Source organism: Ipomoea nil, unplaced genomic scaffold (assembly GCF_001879475.1).
Source record: "Ipomoea nil cultivar Tokyo-kokei standard unplaced genomic scaffold, Asagao_1.1 scaffold0519, whole genome shotgun sequence".
NCBI classification, from domain to species: Eukaryota; Viridiplantae; Streptophyta; class Magnoliopsida; order Solanales; family Convolvulaceae; genus Ipomoea; species Ipomoea nil.
In genome coordinates, this window is record NW_017616947.1 from 1,334,025 (window position 1) to 1,349,753 (window position 15,729).

General features: G+C 36.3%; 2 long non-coding RNA genes across 2 annotated transcripts; both read right to left on the reverse strand.

Annotated features, from left to right (window-relative positions):
* Positions 1 to 3,459: 3,459 nt before the first annotated feature.
* On the reverse strand, positions 3,460 to 4,000 carry LOC109174017. The gene is made up of 2 exons (XR_002052995.1): positions 3,758 to 4,000; positions 3,460 to 3,661 (listed from the first exon to the last, which is right to left on the reverse strand). It is a non-coding gene; the product is annotated as an uncharacterized LOC109174017 (long non-coding RNA).
* A 3,702-nt stretch (positions 4,001 to 7,702) lies between these two features.
* Positions 7,703 to 9,056, reverse strand: LOC109174018. Its single transcript, XR_002052996.1, has 3 exons — positions 8,966 to 9,056; positions 8,739 to 8,837; positions 7,703 to 7,852 (listed from the first exon to the last, which is right to left on the reverse strand). It is a non-coding gene; the product is annotated as an uncharacterized LOC109174018 (long non-coding RNA).
* Positions 9,057 to 15,729: the final 6,673 nt, after the last annotated feature.

Genomic DNA, 15,729 nt, shown 5'->3' on the forward strand with positions numbered 1-15,729 from the left:
TGTGTTCATTGGCCCACTACTTACTCGGTTGTGTGAAAGATTAGGACTAGACAGGAAACTCAGACGTGACTTAGTACTAGCAGAGATAGAACCCTTGACAGAGATGGATATTGAGCGATCTAAGGTGAATTATGAAGAGGGTGAAGCAACGCAAGCACAAGGTGTCACTTTTGACATTCCAAAACATCATGGCCACGTCGATAGCTGGGATACTCTTCGAAGGTTCCAGTATAGCTTGCATTTAGAGCAGACGGCCAGGAATGATGTTCGTTGGGATGCCCTCCAGACCCATATTGATGCTAGGTTCGATGGTCTCCAGACCTATGTTGATGCGCGTTTCAATGCCCAGTTTCCTCAGCGTCCACATGGCCCTGGTTATGATGCTGCTCCTTTCTGATTGTCACACTCGATTTTTGTTGCCACCTGACACTTTGGATTCCTGGACTTGTTGTTTTTGGATTATTACTGTTTAGACTTTAGGTACCCTATGCGTGGGGTGCCGCTCCTATCCCTTTACTTTCTTCACACTTAGTTTATTTGCTTTACTTTGTTTACATTGTTTAATATGCTTTTTAGACTACCTGATAAGTGTCAAAGATGTTATGTTTTATAGGATATTTAACAGGAATTTTGTGTTATAATTGGAGTCCATTAAGCCTAATTCATTCTTAAATAGCTTAATTTGATAAACGTTAGGATTAAGGACTAATTATGTTGCATTTGTAGAAAAATAGCAAAACATTGTCAATTTCAGGGCATTCCGGCCACAGTTCGGTAGAATGATCATATCTTGCGCTAGGAGTGTCCAAATGAGGTGATTCAAGTGGCTATAGTTCAGAAACTTCAAGGGCTACAACTCTTATTTTGGACAAAAATTCCAGAAAGTTATACGCAGCTCACAAAGAGCCTTACAACGTGCGTGGACGGATCACTTAAAGGAAATTTCAGATTTCAAAGCTATTTAAAGGCTTGTAAGGGGATTGTTTTAAGACTTCTTTTCCCATTCCTTTAATCTCATATTCAGCTCTCTTAGGTTAGGTTATATTAGGGTTTATCTTTTCCTTTCATTTTATTAGATTAGATTTACATTTCATATCTAGAATTCATTGTTCAACATTGCTTTTGGATTACAAGCATCTATGGATTGAAGATTTTGGTAACATTTCTTCTCCTTGTTCATATTTCATATCTAATTTGTGCTTTGTGATCTTATAAATGATGATGGATTGCTAGACATCTAGGATTTGGATTGGTATTGGATTGTGTTTGTGTTCTTATGCTTTGAATGTGTGAATGATGAGATTGGTTGTATGTATTAGCCTTGAATGCCTTTGTTGTAGAGGAGTTCATATTGATCTCTTCCCATTGAGTGCTCCAATGGTTAGATGAGTGTGAGAGTGGGAGTTTACCAAGAGATTGCACTCTCCTTAGTCTTGCCCTTGCAATCCCCTTCCTACGACCCGGGAGAGCGAGCTTAGGGGAGGAGACGGTAGACCGCCCACCAAGTGTTTGATAGAATGTCTCGCCCGACGTAGGGAACGAGAGACTAGGTCCTACGCGTCCTAGTGATGGTGCCGCCTTAGGTCTCCCTAGGTTAGCCAAGCCATACACTCACTCTTGTCTACTTAAGACCAATGAGTGCACAAACTCAAATCCCAATTCCATCCAAATCCCCGTTTTACTTGTTCATATTTGTTTCCTTTATTTTCCTTCACTTCCTTATGTTTCTCAGTTTCACACAACTACCACCACCCGTACCTTGCACCTAGTTCATCCTTTGATGCATTGTGACAAAGGATTGTCTTGCATTTCACTTGCTCCGAACGGCCATCCTTGAGTTCGACACTCAGGGTTTCACAACCTTCCTTTACACTCTTTCACACACCACACACCACTCCACTATTACTAAAAACTATTCGTCACTACCTTTTTATGCTTTCAATAAGTGTGTGAACTCTTTCTTATCTATCTTTTGAGCCTATCTGTTTGAATGCCCAGCTCTTGTACTTAACATGAACTATAAGAATGCTTTGTCATTCTCATGCGAATATTGCTTTTAACTGTTTAAGCCTTTTGCACTAACGTCTTCATTGCCTATCTGTTCTGTCCATAGAAAGGCTGGGGGCAAAGACTCTTAATGGAAGGCCGAGGAAATCTCTTAACAAAAGGGGGTTCTCTCTAATCCTTTGTCTTTGACCCAGTTTTGGAATAGGCAAGGAATAGAATATGAATTTTATTCTATTGTTTGATTCGCGGAAGGAATAAACTTTAGGAATTATATTACAGTGTTTGGTTGGTTTAAGGAATAGAAATGAAATATGTTTTAAAAGACATAAATACCTGTATAAAAATATGTGGTGGTGACGATGGTGGCGGTGGTGGTAGCGGTGGTGGTGGCGGTAGTGGTAGCGATGGTGGTGGTGGGGTGGTGGCGATAGCGGTGGTGGTGGTGGCAGTGGTGGCGGTGGTGAAATAGGAAATAAATTTAATTGGTGGGTAAAATATAAAATTGAAACTTTAGGTTGTTCCTGAGAACTCAGGAATAGCCTAATACTAGGGGGGGGGGGGGGGGGGTAAGAATCTCTATTCCCCTTTCAAGGAGAATAGGTCATTCCTAGGAACAATTTCCTGGGAATAGATGTTTTTACCAAACAAAAGAATATACCTATTACTTGAAATGCTATTCCATTCCAGGCCTATTCCGCGAACCAAACGTGCCATTAGTGTCATTCAATGATGCAAAATACATGTGTATGATAAACATTTGTAAACATAAATAATTATTTAGCTATTTCCTTGAGTGGGCCACTTTGGTGCTAACACACTTGCCTTATGCTAATAATTTATTTATGTGAATAAACCTTAATTTATGTTGTAAACATAAACATAAATGATTATTTAGCTATTACCATGAACGGGCCGCTTTGGCGACTAACACACTCGCCTTATGCTAATAAATCATTTATGCAAGTAAACCTTATAATTTATATATATGTTGTAAACATAAACACAAATGATTATTTAGCTATTACCTTGAGTGGGCCTCTTTAGCGACTAAGCACACTCACTTTATGCTAATAATTCATTTATAAACATATATAAAAATTAATAGTGGATATAACCTCCAACTATAATTGTTCCCACTGCTGGAATTCTACATTTTTCCGACCACCGAAAAGTGGTCGGAAAAGGGTGATTTCCGGTCGGAAATACAATTTCCGACCAACTTACCGACCATTTTGTGGATTCGGAAAAAAAGCCCACGCTATTACCGACAACTAGTCAATGTGGTCGGAAATACCGATTTCTTTTTTAGGAGGTCGGAACAATTAGTTGTCGGATAAAAAGAGCATATTTCCTACCACTGGTGGTCGGTAATTGGTCGAAATTACCATCCACTAGTGGTCGGTAAGATTTACAAAGAAAAAATTAAAAAATTTGTCGGTAAGATTTACTAATAAAAAAAATTTAAAATTCTACAAATACCAATGGAAGGCAATTTGGCTCAATTAAAATTTGATTACATGATCGATTAAAATACTAATCTCTTTGAGCTCAATTGGGTAATAGGGATAGATAACCTTATCGTCAATGTATGTTCAACCTTTGCAACCTCTGCAAGGAGCCGAGCTTCTTCAATGAAAGGCAATTTGGCAATGCCCTTGACATCAAGAAATATTTTAATTCAGTTGTATGATAAACATCACAGAAGATATCCTTTCTCAGAAAGCAAAATTATAAATGTTTTAATCAATACCTGTCAAGAAAACCTCTTGCCATTCATGTCCACTTCAAAATCTACAAGCATAACAACCATATAAACACAATTCCATTACGTTTAAAAAAATGAATACATTAAGCGATAAAAAATACTAGTGGGATAAAAATCAATAGTAGACGAGTTTGGGTCTGTCATCAATCTCCTATAATGCTCGGGAAGCGCATGTGAACTCAGTTAGAACCCCAAAAAACACCATAGCGTGAAAAGAAATAAAGAAGAAAGATATTGGTAGAAACCTTGCTGCAGGGAACACACCCATAAAAAAAAAAACAGAATATGAGATGAAAAACAATTAATAAGACAAAATCTCTAAATTAGTAGACCTTCTTTAATACAAATTGAATACCTTGCTGCCATCTGTCAAATACCCTTCCATCAACCTAAACTCCTTGTAAACAGCCATGAGCAAGTTAAAAAAATTCATACACCCTGAAACATAAAAACCTCTACAACAAAGTGCAAGTGAATAAGTACATTAAGATGGTAGAAATATTAGTTTCAAGTTCCTGTTAACATCTGAAACTCATTGAACTATGTGCTACTTATGAGAAGCAAATGAATATATATAGTGCCAAAAAAGTTGGTCTGAGCAACACATCAACTTAAGCTCCGTTTGGGAGAGCAATGCGATTCAGATAAATGCAAATTCAGATAAACCAAGCTGAAACATGGGTGTCAAATATAAATTTGAAATTTTAAACCATTCACGAACACAAATTCAAAGTAGCCAAGCAGAGAAATACAAATGCGGTACATAAAGGAACTGGATTTGTAATCAAACCCAAAACTTAACCTGATAAGGCATTTTTGCCACCACTTCAGTATCACCTTTTTCATCAAACTCCCCAGCCTTTCTCTTCGCCTTCCCTTCGCAATCTGTTGCTAAGTGGTCCATTTGACCACATCCCTGAAAACCGCAAAGTCAAGTCGTTGGATAAAGCAAGGATATTTCCTGGTTTAAATACATGCCAGAAAATAACAAAGCAATATCATTAAAATTATCAAGAGGGTGAGTAAAATAGGCCATCAGATTTTATAAACTGGGTTGATACCCAATAAGTGGAAACACTTCCTCATCACAACTGTGGTTGCTTCACAAAGCAAGAACCTACTTGTTTCCTGGACCGAGCCAACCACCTGAAAACCGCAAAGTCAAGTCGTTGGATAATGTATAAGTACATTTTCACCGATAAAACATGGCATAACATAGCATTTTTATCCCGCTTCACCCAGTAAGAATAATCCATGACTGCTGTTTCAGCTGTGAACATGGGAATAATATATAATCAAGAACAATCCCACAAAATAATTAATCCACCTTAGCAAATGGGAACAAAATGTTGAGGGTAATGCAGCAAGACATGTTATTTGATGGTTTACACCATGGAAGTACGTATCACTTTATATTCAAAACCAAATTTACTTTTTTTTTTTTTTTTTTTTTTTTTTACAAAAGGATAACACAGTCAACTAAAAGAGTTATATTGAAAATTGGTAAATGCAATCATGATTTCATATAATTATCCATAGAGAGCTTGCATACCTGACAGTTTGTGTAGAATCTTGTGAAATCCTCGGATAAGTTATAGAGATACTCGCACAATAAATTTGGTAGAAGATTCGTACAAGCTTCTTAAACAATCTACAAGAGTAAGAGGAAAAGAAAATGCAATATTGATACTCTCATAGCTAAGATTGATGCCAAGCAGATGAGATTAGGGATTATTAATTTACCTCAGGAAATTGAAGTAAATGGAGTCCCAACATTCGCTCATCGTGATGAGCTAAATCTAGTGTCCCAGTCTGTTCAATAACCATAACATCAGTCTAAAAAATTAACTAAAAGATTGAAGAATTCTAGTTCGGAGATTGTAAGTCTGCAACCATTCACAGGCACTACAACATTGCCATGGTCTATGTTTTTTTACAAGGATACTTGGGCAATCAATAAAAAAATCCCTAAAGCCAGGCTTAGCTCATCTGAATTGCCATAAAGTGGGTGGGTGGGTGGGTTGTTAAAGTGGAGGTGAAAATTGAGCTGAAATAAGATAAATGAAATTAAAAGTGAATGTTATAGGATCAACTTTCCTTTGTTGCTTCAGTACTTTTCTTTTGGAGGTTGGGAGGGGAGATAAGACACATCAAGTATGATATTGATTAAAAAAAAACTCAACTCAACTCAATTACTTCACATGTTTTTTTCCAAAGGGAAATCTAAACCCCCTGATGATGACTTAACAGCGGAACAGTTTCCCCTATTTGTACTGTACACCTTCTGCAGATTCCTGATCTGTATACATCTGCATATCATGAAGATAGGTGTAATTGTACAACTTAATACTTGTACAGAATGCATGCACAACTAAGTCAAGGAAATTCAGTTGGAGATAATATGTAAACATTACCTCACATCAATATCTTGTTTCATTTCCAAACTGATAGTTTCCATGACCAGTTTGTATATCTCTTCTCCAAATAAATTTGCACTCTCTTTATCTGAGTTGTCAATTAAATTAACTTCTGAGGTTGAAGCATAATGTTCTCTAGTATTTTTTCTCCTCCAAAAGGATTTCCAGAATGTGGAATTCCATGGGAAGTGCAATCCATTCTCCCTACTAAGAACCTGATTGTATGTATAAACTCCTGGGCTTTTTCTCTTGATAAAATCATTGAGACAGCATAAATGTATTTATTTTCAGTTTTATCTGAACTAGCTTAGGATTTTAAAGAGGATGAGGACTGCTTTTATCTATAAAAAAATCTTTAGCGTTGCACTCACCGATTCCTCCAGAACTTTTTCCTTTTCATTCTGAAGGATCTGAACCTAAACCCAAAATTACAACAAAGCTTCCTTCAATCTAAGACAAATATCATGTCTTAAGAAGTGACATTTAAGAGTATCAGCAAATCAAATCATAATCAACTAGCTATGAGGTTTTGGATACAATTTCATGTCAAATGTCAAAAGGCCAACAACATTTTACACAGCTAGGCTCGAGTACGGTAAAAACATGATATGTATAGTACCTCCTCATCGTTGTCATTAATGGAAAGATCAGCTTTGTCATTTGCAATTATTCTTCTCTCTGAGGATTTTTTTCTCCACGGCCAATTCTTTTGGTCCATGGTCTACTGTTTGCTGTAAAATATCAAAATCGGGGTTGTCGGTGGTCACTCCAATGATTCAATGAAAATGTCAAGGTCTCAAATATCCAAATCATAGCTTATTAAGTCAAGTTTACCCACACTTCTGCTAGGACATCCACTTCTTTGACAAGACTGGCTGACGTGAAACTTATAATCTAACAAATAATGTTATGCTTCTGACTTATCAGACATCATTACATTATAGTCATATTCTAATAATGTAGAAATCACAAAAAAGGTACTTCCTACATTATAGTCCTATTATAACCAACCCTGTTTTACTTGGTTAGTTACCTGCTAAGTGTTCTTGATCTTAATCATTCTTGAGTAAAAAGGTGAAAGATTCAATTTCCCAGTATCAAACATAAGTTTAGGATAATACATTAATCATGCAAGAACAAAATATTAAGGTTACTTAAGTTTATGATAATATAATCCAATGATTATGCAAGAACAGAAGATCAAGGGTTACTTAACTTTAGGGAAAAAAATTGTTAGCGTCATGTGTTAAATCAATTAGAAAAAGAGATCTAGATGTTCCAATCTGATAAAAGCAGTGCCTAAAGCATATCTTAAAGTCAATAATTTGTCATGCATAAAACTGTATATGAAGTGTTAAAGTAGCTAAGATTCAGAATAGATATATTAGCATATATAAATGGCACCTCTTAGCAATCAAGGCATCATTGTTGTACATAGAGCTCCGAGAATGAACACGTGACAGCATATCCAAACTAATTGTAGGATAATGTGTAAGAAGAGTTGCTTTGCAGATTCACCCACTAAATCAGTAAGAGCTGCTTCAATGTTCATGTGCACATCCTCTCTGTCAGTCCTCCACAAGAACTTGCATGCTTCAATCTGCCTTTCTATCTCATCTAGACCTTGTAGAATTGTATCCCTGTCATTTTCGCTAATCAATCCCTACGGTACACCAAAACAATTGTGCACATTTGAATACTACTCTTTCACATTTCACTTGTTAAGGAATTAGAAGTCATGAACTAAATTCGGTCCTCTTTATGTTTGTGTCATAAACTAAAACCAAATGTGGTAACGATAGAACACCACAAATTTGCAATTTCTTAATAGCTAGGCCAGCAAAGCAAGATATAATGAGAATAAGAAGAAAGCATTAACATTTTATAATGAACATATTCAAAACCAAATGATGACTTTTACACATAAAAGAAAAAGCTTATAGCTTGGTCAGCAAAGTAAGACAAAACATATAGAGGAAGAGAGCATTTAAATTTCAGATGAATAGATTTGAAACCAAATCAGGATAGAGTGTAGATGACTTGTATAACCATCCAGCAGATGTAACCACATACACAGCCAATTCTAGTCTAATTATAATATCACCAAACCAACAAAAATTTTCCTAATTCATCATTGGCAACTAAAAAGATTATAATTAATAGCAAAACCTCAGAGATTTTTAAAAAATATAGTTAAATATAATCATTCCAATAAATCATATTGAACAATTCACAGCACTAGAAAAACCAAGTAACCATACCTCACAAAGATATATAACATATATTATATATTATAACATATAATACCCCATATTTATACAGAAATAAGTAAAAAAAAATATTTAACATTTGTATTTCTATTATATAGAGAGAGGAGCCAACTCAAGTGCAAACCATTCCTAAAGTATAAACTACAAACACATCTTAACTGTTAAAAGTAAAATTCACTCTAGAACATATTCATCATCTACATTTTTATAGCATATATATAATGCTCATCTTTTTACAGCAAAATGTATGTATCAATACAAGTAGAAAGTCATACATACTGTTTTCTGGATTCTCTATCGTAGATAGCATGCCTGAATGCTTGATAGATCTAGAAGCTAAGAAGATACTTTCCCCAATTCGAAGTGAAGGCCAATGCCCTAAATATTCTGAATCAGATTCGGAACTTCATTATTTTATATCTCTCTAATTATATTAAAAATAACTAAAAACTATAGATTATAAACAAAGAACCCTAACAATAGATTAAGAAATAAAGAATCCTAACCATTACATCGTCGATCAAGGAGAAGCGCTAAGGAGGAGAAGGCGTCGTCGATGGAGGAGAAGGCATCGTCGATGGAGGAGAAGAGCAAGGGAGGGGGTGTCGTCCTTCGAGGAAAAGAATTGGAGAGGAGAAGGTTTAAATCTGTGATTGAGGAGAAGAGGTAAGGAGGAGAAGGATTGAATTGAAATATGCGTTTGAGGTGAAGAGGTAGGGAGGAAAAGGTTTAAATCTGGGATTGAGGAGAAGGTCTTTAGATCTAGCTGCCAAAAAGAGTTAGGAAAAATAGATATAATAGATATTTATATATTGGGCAGCTGCGCAAATGGCCAAGTGTTTTTTAGGTCTGTTTGCGATTTAAAAAAAATTATTCCGACCACAGTATTTGGTGGTCGGAAAATGAGATTAATTTAAATATTTAGCGAAATTGTCCGGCCAGAATATAAAAAGTGATTGAAATTACCGACCACTTCGTAAATGTGGTCGGAAATTCCGACCAATTTCCGACAACGCTTCTATTTGGACGAAAAAAGGAAAAAAAAGTTAATTTTTGCGATCAAATTTTTAGGTGGCCGGAAAGAGGTCGGAAATGGATAATTTCCAGCAGTGTGCCAAATGAGCCTTTAATTTAAAGCAAGTCGGTAATGCCTTAAATAAACTAAATAGGCTAAAAACTAAACCCAAATTAAATGAGCCTAGAATTTAAAGCAAGTACATAATATCTTAAATAACCCAAATAGGCTCAATTTAATTGGCCCAACAAAATAATCCATCAACAAGGTCACCTAAAACCATCATGCATCCACTGTCCGCCACTTCCTAGCACAGTTGCCGGCATCAGTCCACCGGGAAGCCAGGTCCGCCGTTACCGCCGTCACGACGCGTCGGCAAATGGATTCCAGTGAATCCAAGTAGTAGGTTTGATTCCATAATTATATAAATGTAATAACATGTATGTAGTTTTGATTCCAATTCTGTACATACGCACGTTGATTCCAAATGTTTCCAAATCATGTTATTAACAATTCATATATATAAATAAATTCATGTGAACAGACGAATATGGAAACACTGGCAATATGCTTGATTCCATTGTCAAAAAAACACAAGCACAGGATTTTCATTCAAGAACATACAAATCAATATTTTTTTCTTGATTCCAAACAGTGATTAAAACATACGAAACAGTACGTAAACACTAGTTTCACTTGATTCCAAATCCATATGAAATAATCACCAAATGTTAATTAAAACATAAATTATGACGGTGACAATCGTAAAACTCACAATCAATTACACCTTATAATTAAAAATCCCCAAATATCATGAACCTTAATTTTAGTATTTAATTAATTTACAAGCTGACTCTGATACTAACTGTTAAATAATCCTTATGCACGAAAACTAGAATGCGGAAGCACAATTAACAATGAATTGCAAATAAATCAAATCAAGCAATTAAACAATGTTTATGATCATGGATTTTCAATTAAACAGAAGTAAAGATAGAACTTATCTTTAAATTGACTTAAATCAATAATGCTTCACGTCTCTAATCTGTATGCCTTAATCACACCTCTGATGATGTGGAGACTGGAAAACTTAGAAATTAGAAACAGTCAATAATCCCTAGAGTTTTCCTGGGTATTTATAGATGTGATGAGAAATCTTCTTTCAAGATGAATGGGAAACCTCCTTGAAATAGAAATCCCTGAGAATGCGAAACCTCCGTTTAGGAAACCCAAAACCTTTTTCCTTTATACATCTTTTAACCCTTATAAACTTAAATTGTAATAGAATGAGAGGGAGGAAATTTCACCCAGTAATTCCGTCTTTACACATGACTAATCATCACGATGAGCAGCTTATGGAATTACAACCTTTATTATATAAATCAATGTTATGAAATAATTATTTCTAACAGTAAGATAATCCAGGACCAACTTGAGAATAGAATCTTCAACATTATGCCATTTCTTTTGATAAAAGCCGGCATGAAAACCATCCAAGCCTGTGGCTTTATATGGACCATATCAAACATAGCCTTCTTTACATCAATATGTGTGAAATCCCTATTTAAATCCATCAGGTCCTATCAGTAAGTTTGGGGAAGCCATTCTTAGCCAACCCTTGAATAACAACATCATTCTCTTTAGAAAAAAAATTCTTAAAGAACGAAACAACCATATCCTTGGCCATACAGACATCATAGATTTGATACCCATCATCCAACACCAGATATATTAATCATTTTTCTTCTAGCTTTTTTAATCTTGGTAGCAGCGAGATAGAATTTGGTATTTCTATACCCCGACTGAATCCAATCCTCAAGAAACTGTTAAAACCAAAATAATTCTTCGTGTTTAAGAATATCATCCAATTCACTACGCAGTCCTCTATCCAAGTTAATGAGGCCTTGGTGGGGTCTAATAAACAAGGTTTGTTCGACACCTTCCAACCTAGCAATCCATTTCGTTTTTTTTTTTTTTTTTTAAATAAATGTTACCAAATGACTTCATATTCCACTCATTCGCAAATTATGCCGTGGAAACTTGTTCGAAACTACGCTGTTTTACAGGCGTAACATTAAAAACAAAAAATTATTTACTGTGCTATTAACTGCGTTAGTCGCGATTTTGAAGGCAACTTCCATTATTGTTTTTGGCAGTTTCAATTCGCTATTCACTTCTTTGATTCCATTCGCTATTCACAATTATCTTCTTCCATTCGCGATTGCTTGATTTGAACTCGTAGATGGAGGAGACAACGGATTGGGGAGAAGATTAAATTGGTGTTTCGATTTCTGTGTTTCCAGGTTTGTTGCATTCGATTTTTGCGATTTTTGCGTTTGATTTTCTGCGTTAGATTTATGAGATTTTAGCATCTTGAAATTGAAATTGAATGTATATTTGTGTTTGTTATTGCGAGATTGTGGTGTGAGCGTTATAATCTATTACATGTGTGTTTCTAGGATTTTGTGATTCATGGTGATTATTTGCAATGCTCTTTATTTTTAGTTTTTTTTTTTTGTTTACTGGTGTTTATTCAGTATCTATGCAGTTTGAATGTCCATAATGTCGCAATTGTTATTAATATTATGTTTCTGTTATGAATTTACAGTTATGAGATTATGAATTTTCTGTTATGAGATTATAAATTTTCTGTTATCAATTATGAATTTGATACTCTGTTCCTGCATGTGGTATGAATGTTCATAATTTGATAGTTCTATGTTCATAACATATTAACTGCTAAGTTACTCTATTTACATATATTCAGTGAATGAAGATTTTGTTGGTGATTCACTAAGCACTGATCAAGCAGATGTAAACATTGACATTGATGGCTCCTCTTCAAGTCCAGGTATTTTTCTTAGCTTTTAATGTGAATGTCGTTACTGGTAGTAGTAGGTATTGATTCATGGTGATTATTTGCAATGTACTTTATTTTTAGTTTGTTTTTACTGGTGTTTATTCAGTATCTATTGCAGTTTGAATGTCCATAATGTCGCAATTGTTATTAATACTCTGTTTCTGTTATGAATTTACAATTATAAGATTATGAATTTTCTGTTATGCAATTATGAATTTTCTGTTATGCAATTATGAATTTTATGTTATGAAATTATGAATTATGTGAACTGTTATTGATGGACAATATATTCTTTTCTGTAGAGCATGACTGGATTTATTCGGCATTTCCCATCCCCCATCTACTTAAATAAAGAATATATTTCCATCAAACTCATTTCAATTTTGTACTATATTATATTCATTATAGTTGAACTTTACATTCATAATGTGCAGCCTTGTTTTGTAGATATTGCTAGTCAAAAGTCAGTAGTTGTTATAGTTGTGGTTATATTTTTTTTGCAATTGCAGGTGTTGAAGATTTGGTTGGTGTTGTAGTAAGTAATAGTGATTAAGCTTTTGAGTTATTGTGACACCCCAAAAATCCACACTCCAAACCATGAATTAATTGAGTAATTAATTCTATTTCTTTTGAGGAATTGATTCCTAAAATCCTGATTTTTGATACTCAAGGACTAGTATTTGACTAGTCAATCTTTAAGTGGTGTTGTACCTTGTGCTTTGAGAGGAGTTCCCTTGTTCCTTACACTTTCTAAGAGTTAGTAAGGGTATCCTTGTCTTTTCACCAAGAGCTAGTTTTGTAACCTAAACCTAGAAGACTTCTTCATTTTTCATCCCTTACATTTCCTAGAAAATATCTCTACCTTCTCTCTAGAATAGAAGAGTAGCTTGTTCTTCAAGCCAAAAGAAGCCTTTGTCAAGATTCCAAGTTTCGCTTCCAAGATTCAATCTTTCCTCTATTTTGGCATCTAGAAGGGTAAAATCTAAGCTTGTCTAGTCTTTTTGGTTCCATCTTGGTTGTCTTTTTCTTAAAGGTTGGATCTTTATGATCTTTTGGTTTGATCTTGAAGTGGGTTTGGCTAGTGAGCTTAGTGGAGAGCTTGTTGTAGTGTAAGAAGAGTCTTTTGGTCTTCAAGAGGTAACCAATGCTCTACAAAACCTATTTTTCTTACCTATATATGATTTCTTGGCTTCTATTTGTGTTTTGCTATGAAATGTGAGAGTTTATGCATTTATCTTGTGATATTGCATATCTAGAGCTTGTGTTTAGGATTCCTTTGTGCCATTGCTTGGCATTTTCCTTGGTTCAAGTCATTTTGTTGTGTTTGGTGAGATTTGGCATATTTTGGACTTGAATTTGTGTTTGGAGGAGAAAATCCCCGAAGGGATTTGTTGTGGAACAGGAGTGTTCCCGCAGGCGGAACGGCGGGCGGGGCACCACCCGCCGGCCTACCCGCGGGTATATAGCCTGTGGGAATATGTTCCCGCGGGCGGAACCACGGGTGGGGCGCTACCCGTGGGTCCACCTGCGGGTACATGGTTGGTGTTGTGATGGGATTTGTTCCCCATGATTTGTTTGTCTCGGTCTTTGATCTTTTGGCCTCCCGATGTTCTTTTGTGGAACTATTTGAGCGTCTTCTTGATGTTTCGTAGGTCTAGAGCTTTATGGTAGGTATCCATGTAGGACATTTGGTGTTGTGAATCGTGCTAAGTGTTCAACATTGTGTTTCGTTGAACCGTGTGGTGTCTTGTGTGTTCCTCGGAACTATCTTGAGTTTCCCCGTTGTTGAGCTTGCTAGTTATTATCCTAATGCTAGCGTCGTTGTTGTCGTTGGGTGGTGACCCGTCTCTTGATTGAGTATGTTTTATACCTCTTTTGCAATCCGTTGCTTGTTTCGTGTGAGTGGTGGTGCGTGTGTGGCTTTACCTGGATTGCACGATTAGTGGTATGGGACGCTAGTCACCAAGGTATTGCAGTGGTCCTCGTGGTGGCCGTGACGTGATTATGGAGTTGTGGCTGAGTCCACGTGTTTGGGGGATAACATTGTGTTATCCGGGCATGTGTTGCCGTGAATTGGTGGGTTTTCGTTGGTGGTTATAGGTGGGGGACGACGGTCCCGGTGGAATAAGGTTGGACTTGGCTGTACAGGGGTTTTCTGGAGGTAATGGTTAGCTTTGAAGGTACAAGGTTGGGGGTAGCCATAAGGTTGGAACAGGGCAAAAGGAAGGCATATCAACTCGTGATGTGTGATGTCACAAGGGCTTGTGAAGCCGTTGTTGGGTGATCTTCTCTCGTGACGTGTGTAGTCACGAAGTCTTGTGGTGTTTTGGCATGTGTTGCCGTTGGGTGAGTCTTTATCCTTGTGTGTGGTTAACCTTTGTGGTTGTGACGTGTTCCCGGTGTTATCCTTGCGAGTGGTGAGTCTTGTGTTGTCCTTTGATCTTGGCTTTTGACTTATATATATGTATTCCGTTTCGAAAATGGTTTTCATATTATATATCTACCTATTTATGATACTTAACGGTATTGGTGGGTTACCAGCATCTTTCGCTGACCGGGCGTCACCCCGATGTTTATCTTTGTATCTTTCAGGTGATGCGTAGTCGAGCGCGATGTCTAGAGCCGGTAGCTTAGCACCTGTATCTTTAGACAGTGTTTTTGAGGCCTGTGTGCCAATGTCTTTAGATTGTTCTAGTATGTTGTTTTTGGGATAGTGATACACTTGCAGATTGTCGCCGTAGCGTATGCCAAGTGTGGTATACGTGGCATAACACCCCGTTTTGGATTCCTTTTATCCAGTTATCTTTCTATCTTCTGATGTGCTAGTGTTTTGTTGTTAATCTGCATGTGTTAAGACTTGTTTTTAGGTCTTGTTTTTGGGGGGTGTTACAGTTATATAATGGATATGCATACAGAGTTGGTTTTAGTGTGAGGAAAAGTCAACAACGTTATAAGGCATCTACTAAGTCAATTCAGATGAAGAGGTTCTTCTGTGCTAAGGCTGGGTAAGGAGAAACAAAATAGTGGTGTCAAGGTTTATTCAAAAATTGATATAAGGACTGGTCGTGGTGCACTTGTTCAGTTTGACGTTGTGGGGCTGGGGTGGGGGGGGGGGTGGGGGATGGGATGTGGACAGTTACAAAACATGTGAAAGAGCACAGTCATGAGTTATGTTCTTTTGGCAAGAGTCATCTACTCCGTTCACATAGAAGAGTGGGAAATAATCATCTTGAATATTTAAAAGATATGAAAAAGAGTAGTGTTGCATTGGCGGATGGTATGAGGTTTTTGAAACATTAGTCAGGGGGTTCTGTAACACCCCGTGTTACGACCCCTAAAACCAAATAAATTAATTAATTACTCACCCTAAAAAGGGAATTAAAATCCATTAATTA